This window comes from Lygodium microphyllum, chromosome 19, assembly GCF_053477565.2.
Source record: "Lygodium microphyllum isolate KBCC chromosome 19, Lygodium_microphyllum_v1.1.10, whole genome shotgun sequence".
NCBI classification, from domain to species: domain Eukaryota; kingdom Viridiplantae; phylum Streptophyta; class Polypodiopsida; order Schizaeales; family Lygodiaceae; genus Lygodium; species Lygodium microphyllum.
In genome coordinates, this window is record NC_141153.1 from 55,040,322 (window position 1) to 55,052,987 (window position 12,666).

General features: G+C 42.6%; 1 pseudogene; it reads right to left on the reverse strand.

The window, feature by feature from the left end:
* Window positions 1–8,664: 8,664 nt before the first annotated feature.
* On the reverse strand, window positions 8,665–9,138 carry LOC148019894 (uncharacterized; annotated as a pseudogene).
* Window positions 9,139–12,666: the final 3,528 nt, after the last annotated feature.

Consider the following 12,666-nt stretch of genomic DNA (forward strand, 5'->3'; position numbering starts at 1 on the left):
CCCTCTCCCTCTCCCTCTCCCTCTAACGAGGACCAGGAAAAATCGTCATGTCCCTGAGAATCCCAGCAGCCATCTAGATCATCCCCTCCATAGTTTCACGACAGCTCTCCCGTTTCCATTCCAGGCGCAGCCCGCCATATTCGCCTTTTCAAAAATATCCCCCTATCTCCCCAGAATAGACTAGCTTTTCCTTTAAAACTTCTTGTACCTTATCTTTAAGACAGGCCACACCATAGGCCTCTAACATCAGATTATATGTGAGTGAATTTGCACCAATACCATCAGTTTGCTTCATTTCTTGATAAACACGTTCTGCCTTTTCCATCTGTCCACTGTTTATGTAAGCCTTTATAAGCATATTAAAAGTAGCATGTGCAGGCCGCACATTCACAGCCTTTGCCCTGTCGAACAAAGAATCCACTTCTTTTTAGCACTTCAATTGCAAATACATATTCATGGCACTGTCAAAACATGGTTGGAGTGGTTTGAGGTCAGTCTTCTCAACTTCAGATAGTAACTCCAGAACATGATCAGTGTGCAATGCATTAAGGGAATATATACATTGGATGCGAATTATTAAAATGCTAACACAAATGCACAACAAAAGAAATGGAGGTGTATACGACTCGGATGCGCAGCAACACGACATCCACCCCCTCTAAACCTGCGCATCCTCCGGATGTGCCAACTATCCAGGATCATTCAATTCCACAAACAGGTCAAGTCCATCTTCTGATTCTAGTAAACCTGTTTCTCTATCAGCTTCATCATCTATGTCTTCTGTCTCATCTGCTTGTCTTTCTCCTATCTGCTCTTCTTCTGTCAATGCTTCAAGTGCATATTCTTCATCTTCTCTTCTCTTGAAAATCTTGACTCGTTTTCCAGCAATAGGCACCCTCAATGTTGTTCCATCTAATTCAGCCAGCTCATAAGTACCATTGTCAAAAACCTTTTTCACTTCATACGGTCCAAACCATCTTTGAACCATTTTTCTCATGCTACTATGCTGATTTTCTAGACTACTGTCATAGACTAGAACCCAATCTCCTTCTTTTATGGCTCTAGGCCTCAAGCGATGCCTTAAATCAAACCTGTCCTTATTTCTGAGACGGGCTGCCTTCAAACGGTCAATGGCTAGCTGCACATCTTCTGTCCTTCTCTCTAATTGACGAATCCGAAGGGCTAACAGCTCTTCCCTTGATAAATTCTCATGCCACGGAAGAACACTCCAAGTGAGAGCACAAATTTCAGTAGGCATGACAGGTTTTTGCCCATACATCAACTCCGCAGGCATGTATCCAGTAGTCACACTATGTGTAGAGCGATCAGCCCACAATGCAAAAGGTAGTAATCTCGGCCAATCTCCAATCCGACCTCTACAAGCTTTTGCCAATGCTTTAACTATTGGCGGATGTCCTCTTTCACTTTTGCCATTTCCCTCTGGATTATAGGCAGTAGTAAGAGCCAATTTAATCCCAAGCCGTGAGAAGAATTCTCTATTTTCATCAGCATCTAGCTCTCCACGATCAGCTGTAATCTTACCTATACATCCATACCTGCAAAATATTTCTTCCAACAAGAATTTACATACTGTAGTGGTGGTCTTCGTCCGCAACGGTCTACCTTCAACATAGTTTGTAAGATCCTCCCTAGCCAAGACAAGATATCTCATCTGCCAAAGTCCCACTGGCAAAGTAACCAAGTCTACCACCCACTTGTAATGCATACATAGTGGATAAGTCGGATGCAGCTCATCACGATGTCGCACTAAAGAGTAAAGCTGGCAGTCCCTGCAAGTCTCCACAAAGTGAGAAACATCTTTATACATCCCTTTCCACCAGTATCTTTCTTTGATTTTCTCATAGGTAGCCCACACACCTCTATGTCCAGCCCATGAGCTCTCATGAAACTCTCGCATAATCTGTATTTGCATCACTACATCACAAACTACTCTCAAGGGCAAGCCTCCTCTCTTTCTTGGATGCTTCCAAAGAAAACCATCTTTCAAGAAATACCCATAAGCTTTCCTTCTGATTTTCTTGAATTCATCATCTGTCCAATCAGCTCTTCGAGTCAATGAACTTAGATATTGTCCAATTTGCAGCCATTCATCAACATAAAGTTCTTCAGTAAAGGCTTCAACAGTAGATACATGACAATCATGAATAAGGACAGAAGCAGCAAACTCTGTCTCATCATCTTCTGCAAGCATTGACTCCTCATCCTCATATCTCGCTCTAGAAAGCATGTCAGCAACTGGGTTATCTTTCCCTGCTATGTGTCGAAATTCTGGATTCAATGATTTAATATAGGCAATCCATCGAAGCATCTCGATATCTGGAGTCGAGCAACTAGTAATCATGCCAAGCAAAGGCAAACAATCTGTTTCCACAATAACTGAAGCTCCAATAAAATACCCTTTATCACACTTCAGTGCAGTGACTACTCCCCACAACTCTCTTTTAATCTGCGGATATCTCCTTTGTCGCTCATTAAGAACTTTAGCTCCAAAGCGGATAGCATACCTATTTCCATCAGCATCATCCTGTCCCACAGCCCAACCTATGCCAATAGGGCTAGTATCAACTGTCAACATGATCGGCCGTCCACACTGATAATCCGCCTTGCGTAAAGTAGGAGCTGATTGCAACAGCTTCTTGAGCTTACGCATGGCTTTTGAATGCTTCTCATCCCAATGAAATTTCTGCCCCTTTCGAAGCAGCTGATAGAGAACATCTGCAATATGAGCAAAATGAGGAATCCAAATCATGTAAAATACACAAGCTCCCACAAATCTCCGCACCTCTGAAGTAGTCGAGCAATACTCTGCAATCCTGTTTATGGCATCCACCTTTGCAGGAGAAGGCTTTCTGCCATAATATCCAACCATATGCCCAACTATGATGACTTCATTAACAGCAAAGACAGATTTCAGCCCTGAAAGTGTCAAATTTACCTCCTCTAATCGTGTCAATATTTGCTCACAAGCAATCAAGTGGTCAGCCACAAACTGTCTACATCCACGCAAATCAAGACTTTCATTCTTTTCTTCTTCTGCACAACCCTTAATAGGCACATCATCTAGAAAAGGCATGGTAAACTGCGGAATATAGTCTCGAAGAACTCTATGCATAGCATTCATCATATGAGCAACTGAGTTTGTAGCACCTTGAGGCAAGGTACACATCCTCACAAGACCAATAGGTGTCCGCATAGTAGTAATATCCCTGCTTTCCAAGGCAAGCTGAAACTGATCATAACCTGAATACAAGTCTCCTAGAGAATAGATGGCTCGTCCTGCAAAAGCCTCAGCAAATTCATCCACAACTGGACCTGTACCCACATTCCTGATTGTCACTTTGTTCACGGGCTGCATATCCTGAATAAATCTCAAAGTATCATTCTTCTTTGGTACAGTAAACCACCTGTTAGAATAAGGTGCAGAAGAGGGTTCCAAAATCCCCATTTTAATCTTTTCATTCAGCAACTCTATCAGCTTTGGCAAGTGTGCTTTAGGCACAGGTATAGGACGTATATTCCATGGTACATGAGGAACAGTGAAGATGACCATAGGTGCAACCAATTCGGGACTAATGCAGCCAATTTCATGTGGAAAGAAAGCAAATGCCTTACCATGACGTCCAAGCATCTCTCTAAAACATTCTTTTTCCACTGGAAGCAAAAAATCATCATTTCCAATCTTCAATTCTGCAAGAGTTTCAGCTGTAAACTTATGTCCAATATTTGCAGGATCCCTCAACATAGGCTGCTTCATAGCTTTTTCAATCTGTTCATCACTATCAGAAGGAAGCGGGCCTGCAACCGGCTTAACCTTCTTATCAACTGTTTTATATTTTGTGTCAACCTTGGCATCATTCAGGCACTCTTTCCTTTGCTGCAACTTCTGCAAATTTTCAGCATCTTTCAACTCTGTTGGCTGAAAAATTTCAGCCTTTAGCTCTATGGACTGCATGGGTGCAGTCTGAAACTCTGTATGCAGAAATTTTTCTGCATTCAACTCTGTTGGCTGAATGGATTCAGCCCTCTGCAATTCTATTAGCTGATCAAGATCAGCCATAAATTCAGTTTGCTGAGTTTTCTCAGCCTCTAACTCTGTTTGTAGCATAAAACCAGAAATTTCCTGAAACATATCCAAGGTTTGCACAGGTATAATCTTTGAACCCTTGCATACATCAGTTTTCAGCATTGCTCTTATCTCAAACAATGTATCTGCATAAGACATCCCTTCATAAAATCCATCCACATGCTCTTCTGCTTGCAAAATACCTGCATTCTTCAACTCTTTCTCCTTACGACCAATGTACTACCTGGCAGCTCTAGGCAAATCTGAAATTTTCTGATAACTTACTGAACTATCTGAAGTAAACCCAACAAAGTTATTGGAGAAAGACTGGCTGCCAGGAGGCGAGATCTCCTCTTTTCTCCGCGCCGTACCACTGGCGTCTCGCAAGACAGCGGTACCTAATGAAAATCCAACTCCTTCGCAGGTAGTGGTGCCTCACGCAAGGAGTCCCTGTTTCTCGGATGATTTACCCCAACAGTCATAAACTGAACTGCTCGCATACCATCTTTACTGCGTATCCACGCATAAGCTGATCCGTCATCCATCACTTTTGTTTCCATTCTTGCTTCTGTAATGAAAGGCTGTCCAAGAATAATCGGATAAGAGCATGAATCCTGAACAAAGCAATGATAATCCTCTTCAACATTACCAATAGAAATTCTGATACTCGGACAAGCAGCATACATATCACCAGAAGTATTGTTGGCGGCTCTCATGCGCCAGCCATGCTCTGCATCCATAGGCCACTTGCCACTCTCATAAACACCTCGCGCAATAAGATTAATCTCAGAACCATGATCAACTAAAGCGATCAAGGGAATTTGTTTCTCTCCAATCCTTACCACTGTCTCAGTGGTTGCTCTAGCCCAATGACTTCGTGAAAAATGGCTGCGAGGAATGAGAATAGGGGTCTCATCATCTTCATACTGCATAGGCTGCACTATTTTCTCCAATTGCGAATTAACAGAAGCATTCTCAACCATCACTACATCATCATGCTCTTCTCCAAGAGCTCCATGCCACAATCCCTGTAAAGCAGGTCCTTCCATCGCATGTCGTTTCCTCCGCAAAAGATCCTGCATCTGATCTTGTATTTCTCTTCTAGAAATCCCAAGAGCCTCTCCAACAGTAAAAGTGACTTCACTATTCAAAATTCTTTCATGAAAAATCTTACTCATATCCGTTTGCATATCAAGGTCTGACAAGAGCTTGAATCCTGGCTCTTTTCTTGGTTGCCTCTTTTCTTTCTGCTTATCTCCCATTGGTTGATCAGAACCTGTTTGAGTTGGAGAATTTGTCATAGGTGGAGCTGTAACAGGTGGTGAAACAAAGTCACCCCCTCTAGTCTTTTTGGAGGAGCTAGGACCCTCCTCATCTCTTCTTCTCTTTTCTTCAACCATGGCATCTAAACCCTGCGTTTTAGCAATATAAGCAAAAATAGAATACCTGTCAACAGGAGAATCCCATCCTGTTTCTCCTCGGATGCTAGAGCCCACACAAGTCATAGTAGAAGTTTGAACTTTCCCTCTTCTCGCTATCTCCAAGGCAGAAGACCACAAAGCAGAGTCTCCATCAGATTTCTGCTCAAGCTGGACTCCAAAAGCTGAAGCATCTCCTCTAACACTCACATAAGCTGATCGCGCAGCCATATCATCAACAAGCTTCTTCATACCTCCCTTACCAAAGTTCGTGTCAAGAGGAGCGCCAGTCTCTGTCAGCCATATCTTCCCATCTTGTCCCCAGAACACTACATTCTTCTTACGTGCTTCCTGAAAAGCATCACAATCTCTGCAGTGTTGGTGCTCTGTACTATCACACCAAATACATCGTCGCCCTTTTCTTTGACCAGCTGGAAAAGCAGTCACTGGAGCAGGTGCTACAGCAGGTACTGACATAAGTTGCTCCTTTAACTTACCAACTTCAGCTTTGACTGCTTCAATTGTCAAATCCGCCAAGCCTTTAATAACATCATCTACAGATAAGGGCACTGGAGCAGCAGGAACTGGTGGATTTATAACAGGAGGAGTAGGCTTAGGCAAAGAAGCAGCAGGGGTAGAAGAAGAAGTCTCCAAGGATTTTTCAGGAACTGATCCTGTATTTCGATGCAATCTTACTCTCCTGCGCTGCTTCTTGACAAGAGCATTCACAGCATCAATGACATGTCTCCACTCAGTCTTTAAACCTGAATCAGTAGCTTGATCTTCCAAAAGATCATCCAACTTTTTCTGTAAATCAGCATCTGCAGCTTGCAAAAATAACTCCACTTTCTGCATCTCCAAAGCTTGCTGTTCAGTCCCATCCAACTGATCATAACGGCTTTCAAACTCTCGCAGAAGAGCGGTAACTGAAAGTCCCTTATTAGGCATAGAAACCCATGCTAAAAAATTCCTGCGATTCATAAGACCTGTATCCTCCAAGAAATATTCATCTTTTAATGCCTTTTTAAATTCAGCCCAACCTGCATGTGCCTCTTGAATTTCTGCAATTCGACCTTCAAGAGCGCGCACCACGATCCGCAAGAAGTAGCGACTCCAAACATCTTGAGAAACCCCAAAAAACTTCATCTTTTCTTCATACAAATGCAGGTAAGTTGACACTTGCTGGCCATTAAACTGCTTCATCTCCTGTTGGACAGCTTTCAAAGCATCCATAGCATCACTGTCACGTTTTGCATGAGCTTGCTGCTGCATATACATGGTAAATGTCTGAAACAGGTTCTTCATGACATTATCATCTGTCATCTCTTCGTGCGAGTCTCCCATCTTGCTGATGACGCAGCACTTTCACGTCGGGTTCACCAGAAATGTCGAAGAGTTTGTGCAAGAGCTGCAGAGAGTTTGTGCAAGAGCTGCAGAACACGGGGTTCAAGGTACAGCAATGGAAGAGTCTAACAAGAAGAACTCAAATTTTTGATGTCAAAGTTCACTATATTGCATGTCATAATCGTAGAGTTACAACAAAGAAATGGAGCAAACTCATGTTCTTTATATGCTGTCATGAACAGTTTTGGTATTTCAACAAGTGATCCTCTCCTTGGTAACCAAAGATCCCTATATTTTATTTCAATTTCCACTCTTCCTTAGGTTTTAATACAGTTTAGGGTGATCTGTAAGCAAGCTGGACAGAATGGTTCTCCTTCTGCAAGCTCTGATTCATCTTCATCAACAACTGCTGTCTTTAACCGCAATGAATTTGCGTAGAATTAGACATAGACTCCACATGATTCAGTAGAACATAGCACAATCGATTCTTCAAAAACAATAAGTGGCCAAAAGCAGCAGCAATTCCCTGATTGTATTTGTCTAAATCCTTCGGCTATGTGTTGAAGAAGAAATTCAGAATTTCTCTTCAGTCCAGGAAACCAATGAAATCTTGGACTTGGGGATAAGAGCACCAGAGAACAACTGAGTTGACTGTAATTTTTGACCTTGCCAAATTTCACTATATTGCTTGTCAAATGAGTTACAAGAAATTCATGTTCAGGATAATCCAAAGTATCTCATAAACTGTTTACATTCAGGTGTATGATGACAGTTGCGGTAGGAAGGGAAACACTCTTCACATCAGCATGTTCATTTCGTAACTTGGCAGTTGCTAGTTCAACAGAGAATTTCAGAAACTCCAAAAGAACATCTCTATAATGAGGTCAAGTCCATCATTATTTGCTGAAAAGATATCAGCAAGTCTTTACAACTTCCATCTTTTGTTGATTGGATTCATGGCTAAAAAAAGGGCAGTGTCACTTGTATATTTTGTCCAGCTGTCAGTCTGATTCTGTGAAGGACTACACGAAGAGGGACTTTGGCAAGTTGCTTCTGCTCCTTGAAAGGATATCAACTCATGAGCGAAATGATGCCAAGATCATAGCCACAGCTCAAAATTTTGGTTCGAACAAGTACAACACCAAGTAAAGCCTTGTACGTGGTCGTTCAGCTGTAATATGCCATGCTTGAAGATGAAAACTCTGTCGAGAGGATTGCTGAGAATGGGAACTGGGTTACTGAAATTTCAGCCTAAACAGAGCCTTTGGGATACTTGCAACATGGAAGTTGGTTGCACTTACAGATTTACTTTCCAAGGAAAGACCTTTCTTAATGTCATGCAGCATTCAAAGAGTTAAGGATCACACAAAGCAGAAAATCTAAGCATCCCTGTTTCCTGTAGCAGCACGTTCAGCTTTGATCCTTTCACACGAAGTCATCCGAGCACACTCCAAAATAGTTCTATCAGAAACAATGAAGTATGTAGCAATTGTAGCTCCACAGATGATTAATGCTTGGCCAGTGTAATTCAGATGTGCCTTTGCCCAAGGTAGCGTTCGTGCAGCAACAAGAGTTTCCCTATATCCATGGGAATCTGCAGCTTCCAGTCGAGCTCCATTTTGCAGCAACAGCTCTGCCACTTGGATTGAATTGCGAACAGCTGTCCAATGTAGAGCAGTTTGTCCAGTATAATCACTGGCATTTACATCTGCTCCATGCTCAATTATGTACTGGGCAGCAGCGACTCTGTGTTCAATTCTTTGAGTGCAATATAATGAAGTTCTGTAGGCAGCCTGCTAACTCCTCCTCTTCTCCTCCTCAAAGTTGGGAAAACTCAACCTTTGTCTGCTCCCAAAATGTGTACACAAGAGGTGGTTTACCAACGGACGGATCACAAACTAAAGGTAGAACAAAGGAGACACCAGTGAAAACAGTATGCTGCCTCCCATTTAAAGATGAAAGCATCTGAAAGGCATCCTCTTCATCTTTTGGCTTCTCTAACACAATTCCATCGAGTTCAACCACGGTATCAGCTCCTATGACAATGTCCACTTTGGCATCATCCCTGTGGATCTGCTGAGAGACTTCAATCGCTTTATGCAAAGCAGTTTCTGCAGCATAATCCTCTGCTGATGGAAAGGAGGACTTTTCAAGGTTTTCATCAAATGTCGATGGGATCACTTCTACATTCAGTCCAAGGCTACGCAACAGCTCGGACCTGCGAGGGGAGGCGGATGCAAGCACGATCCGTTTGGTGGCGAGAAGAGGCAGATGCTGTATCAACATCCCTCTCCCTCTCCCTCTCCCTCTCCCTCTAACGAGGACCAGGAAAAATCGTCATGTCCCTGAGAATCCCAGCAGCCATCTAGATCATCCCCTCCATAGTTTCACGACAGCTCTCCCGTTTCCATTCCAGGCGCAGCCCGCCATATTCGCCTTTTCAAAAATATCCCCCTATCTCCCCAGAATAGACTAGCTTTTCCTTTAAAACTTCTTGTACCTTATCTTTAAGACAGGCCACACCATAGGCCTCTAACATCAGATTATATGTGAGTGAATTTGCACCAATACCATCAGTTTGCTTCATTTCTTGATAAACACGTTCTGCCTTTTCCATCTGTCCACTGTTTATGTAAGCCTTTATAAGCATATTAAAAGTAGCATGTGCAGGCCGCACATTCACAGCCTTTGCCCTGTCGAACAAAGAATCCACTTCTTTTTAGCACTTCAATTGCAAATACATATTCATGGCACTGTCAAAACATGGTTGGAGTGGTTTGAGGTCAGTCTTCTCAACTTCAGATAGTAACTCCAGAACATGATCAGTGTGCAATGCATTAAGGGAATATATACATTGGATGCGAATTATTAAAATGCTAACACAAATGCACAACAAAAGAAATGGAGGTGTATACGACTCGGATGCGCAGCAACACGACATCCACCCCCTCTAAACCTGCGCATCCTCCGGATGTGCCAACTATCCAGGATCATTCAATTCCACAAACAGGTCAAGTCCATCTTCTGATTCTAGTAAACCTGTTTCTCTATCAGCTTCATCATCTATGTCTTCTGTCTCATCTGCTTGTCTTTCTCCTATCTGCTCTTCTTCTGTCAATGCTTCAAGTGCATATTCTTCATCTTCTCTTCTCTTGAAAATCTTGACTCGTTTTCCAGCAATAGGCACCCTCAATGTTGTTCCATCTAATTCAGCCAGCTCATAAGTACCATTGTCAAAAACCTTTTTCACTTCATACGGTCCAAACCATCTTTGAACCATTTTTCTCATGCTACTATGCTGATTTTCTAGACTACTGTCATAGACTAGAACCCAATCTCCTTCTTTTATGGCTCTAGGCCTCAAGCGATGCCTTAAATCAAACCTGTCCTTATTTCTGAGACGGGCTGCCTTCAAACGGTCAATGGCTAGCTGCACATCTTCTGTCCTTCTCTCTAATTGACGAATCCGAAGGGCTAACAGCTCTTCCCTTGATAAATTCTCATGCCACGGAAGAACACTCCAAGTGAGAGCACAAATTTCAGTAGGCATGACAGGTTTTTGCCCATACATCAACTCCGCAGGCATGTATCCAGTAGTCACACTATGTGTAGAGCGATCAGCCCACAATGCAAAAGGTAGTAATCTCGGCCAATCTCCAATCCGACCTCTACAAGCTTTTGCCAATGCTTTAACTATTGGCGGATGTCCTCTTTCACTTTTGCCATTTCCCTCTGGATTATAGGCAGTAGTAAGAGCCAATTTAATCCCAAGCCGTGAGAAGAATTCTCTATTTTCATCAGCATCTAGCTCTCCACGATCAGCTGTAATCTTACCTATACATCCATACCTGCAAAATATTTCTTCCAACAAGAATTTACATACTGTAGTGGTGGTCTTCGTCCGCAACGGTCTACCTTCAACATAGTTTGTAAGATCCTCCCTAGCCAAGACAAGATATCTCATCTGCCAAAGTCCCACTGGCAAAGTAACCAAGTCTACCACCCACTTGTAATGCATACATAGTGGATAAGTCGGATGCAGCTCATCACGATGTCGCACTAAAGAGTAAAGCTGGCAGTCCCTGCAAGTCTCCACAAAGTGAGAAACATCTTTATACATCCCTTTCCACCAGTATCTTTCTTTGATTTTCTCATAGGTAGCCCACACACCTCTATGTCCAGCCCATGAGCTCTCATGAAACTCTCGCATAATCTGTATTTGCATCACTACATCACAAACTACTCTCAAGGGCAAGCCTCCTCTCTTTCTTGGATGCTTCCAAAGAAAACCATCTTTCAAGAAATACCCATAAGCTTTCCTTCTGATTTTCTTGAATTCATCATCTGTCCAATCAGCTCTTCGAGTCAATGAACTTAGATATTGTCCAATTTGCAGCCATTCATCAACATAAAGTTCTTCAGTAAAGGCTTCAACAGTAGATACATGACAATCATGAATAAGGACAGAAGCAGCAAACTCTGTCTCATCATCTTCTGCAAGCATTGACTCCTCATCCTCATATCTCGCTCTAGAAAGCATGTCAGCAACTGGGTTATCTTTCCCTGCTATGTGTCGAAATTCTGGATTCAATGATTTAATATAGGCAATCCATCGAAGCATCTCTATATCTGGAGTCGAGCAACTAGTAATCATGCCAAGCAAAGGCAAACAATCTGTTTCCACAATAACTGAAGCTCCAATAAAATACCCTTTATCACACTTCAGTGCAGTGACTACTCCCCACAACTCTCTTTTAATCTGCGGATATCTCCTTTGTCGCTCATTAAGAACTTTAGCTCCAAAGCGGATAGCATACCTATTTCCATCAGCATCATCCTGTCCCACAGCCCAACCTATGCCAATAGGGCTAGTATCAACTGTCAACATGATCGGCCCTCCACACTGATAATCCGCCTTGCGTAAAGTAGGAGCTGATTGCAACAGCTTCTTGAGCTTACGCATGGCTTTTGAATGCTTCTCATCCCAATGAAATTTCTGCCCCTTTCGAAGCAGCTGATAGAGAACATCTGCAATATGAGCAAAATGAGGAATCCAAATCATGTAAAATACACAAGCTCCCACAAATCTCCGCACCTCTGAAGTAGTCGAGCAATACTCTGCAATCCTGTTTATGGCATCCACCTTTGCAGGAGAAGGCTTTCTGCCATAATATCCAACCATATGCCCAACTATGATGACTTCATTAACAGCAAAGACAGATTTCAGCCCTGAAAGTGTCAAATTTACCTCCTCTAATCGTGTCAATATTTGCTCACAAGCAATCAAGTGGTCAGCCACAAACTGTCTACATCCACGCAAATCAAGACTTTCATTCTTTTCTTCTTCTGCACAACCCTTAATAGGCACATCATCTAGAAAAGGCATGGTAAACTGCGGAATATAGTCTCGAAGAACTCTATGCATAGCATTCATCATATGAGCAACTGAGTTTGTAGCACCTTGAGGCAAGGTACACATCCTCACAAGACCAATAGGTGTCCGCATAGTAGTAATATCCCTGCTTTCCAAGGCAAGCTGAAACTGATCATAACCTGAATACAAGTCTCCTAGAGAATAGATGGCTCGTCCTGCAAAAGCCTCAGCAAATTCATCCACAACTGGACCTGTACCCACATTCCTGATTGTCACTTTGTTCACGGGCTGCATATCCTGAATAAATCTCAAAGTACCATTCTTCTTTGGTACAGTAAACCACCTGTTAGAATAAGGTGCAGAAGAGGGTTCCAAAATCCCCATTTTAATCTTTTCATTCAGCAACTCTATCAGCTTTGGCAAGTGTGCTTTAGGCACAGGTATAG